This window comes from Rana temporaria, chromosome 6 (assembly GCF_905171775.1).
Source record: "Rana temporaria chromosome 6, aRanTem1.1, whole genome shotgun sequence".
In the NCBI taxonomy this organism is placed as follows: Eukaryota; Metazoa; Chordata; class Amphibia; order Anura; family Ranidae; genus Rana; species Rana temporaria.
In genome coordinates, this window is record NC_053494.1 from 31,268,375 (window position 1) to 31,270,213 (window position 1,839).

The following is a 1,839-nucleotide window of genomic DNA, read 5'->3' on the forward strand; positions in this document are numbered from 1 at the left end:
TGGTGGCGTGTATGTGGTTCTGTAAGTTTGTTCCCATGTTTTATTTAATTTTTCGACCATTGGAAGGGCAGAGAAGCCCGTGGTTGACAAGATTGGGTTTGTATTCGAGGACAGATATTAATATCCCAAAAAAGACTGTAAGGGCTCTTTCACACGGGTGGCCCGTTCAGGACGCCTGCCAGTTTTTTAGGCGGACCTGAACGGACACTCCGTGCTCCTCTATGGAGCCGCGGATGTCAGTAGTGACATGCCCGCTGACATCTGATCCGCCAAAGTGTGACGGAGGAAAAACCTACTTTTCCATCCGTCTGGCGGATGGGATCGGATGAACACGGACAGGCAGTCCGTGTTCATCCGATCCCTCCCATAGGGGAGAGCGGAGAAAAGACAGGGCGGTCCCTGCACAGTGTGTGGGGATCAACGGAGCAATCCCCGCTGAGCAAGCGGAGCTTCAACTGATACCCCAGTTCAGCCTAACATAATTACATTGCTAGTGGCTCTTGTGTGGCCATACAGTATAATTTATGTATCTCCTATATTTTACAATCGCTTCCCTGTTTCATTTTTGCCTTTGCTGCCTCTGAAACGTTTTGAGATTTCAGACAGATTGGCAGAGGAGGAAAGGCTTGCTGACATCATCCATCGCAGTTCACCAAGAACCCTGCCAGGGTGCCATGAAATGCCTTGGATATAGTCTCAGAATCGCATAATACAATATTCAATCCTTACAGGATTTAGGGCCAACTGAGGTTTTTAAATTTTATATGCTAAGGCTAATTTCATACAATCATGGTAACCAATCAGAATTTATTTTTCACCAACTAAGCTAAATGTAACCCCAATTGATTGGTTGCTGTGGATCAGTACATTGGCATTCTCCTACTGGTCTTTTCACTGCCAATCCTTGGTGTCCTTTTATCTAAAGAACTAGCTGGCAATGTGAGGCGGAAGTCCCCCTTTTTTTTAAGAATTGTTAAGTAAATGTGTTCTTTTCACCTTAAAATGTATCTACAGGCAAAACATTTTTCAAGTTTTCGATAAAGTTGGGACTTAAGTCTCTCTATCACGTTTTTAGTACTGTGTCCCAAGGGATGATTGAGTGCAATTATGGGGTGATGTTGCAAGTTTTTAGTTTATTTGAGTTGAAAGGAATCTTGCTATATCGCGGTCTTACCCCAAAGGGTCCCGACGCACTGACAAACGCATACACATACTAGGGCCAATTTATAGACCGGATCTGATTAACCTACCAGCATGTCTTTGGAGTGTGGGCGGAAACCCACGCAGGCACAGGGAGAACATGCAAGCCCCAGGCAGATGGTGTCATTGTCGGGATTTGAACCAGCGACCCTATTGCTGCTAGGTGAAAGTGCTAACCACTACACCACTGTGCTGCCCTAGTGCTGTGTGTCCCCCACTGGGAAGATTCACGCCTCTATTTGTACTAGTGCCCGAAAAAGGAAGTTCTATAAAGGGGAAATCTTCCAGTTGAGATGCCTCTTCCTGTGATGGATGTTTAAAAGGGGACTTCCCGTGACTTTGGGAGATTTCTTCTCAAATTGCGTTTCTGGGACAGGAAATGAAAGGAATTTTTCCCAGCAGTACACAGCAAAAAGGTAACATGTTCTCTTTAAGGGAAACCTAAGAAATCTGTAATCCTCTACTACTGTGCTTTAGTTTGAAAGTGCTGAGTTGCCTGGTTGTCAAACCAACCTAATGATCCAACCAGGAGTTTCAACGTCATGCTGACCCACCCTGCTGCATTCTTAGTCCAGGTCAGTGACGCAGAGTATTGGAGCTAGAGATAGCCAGGCAATTGGCATTTCCAGACAGAAGTCA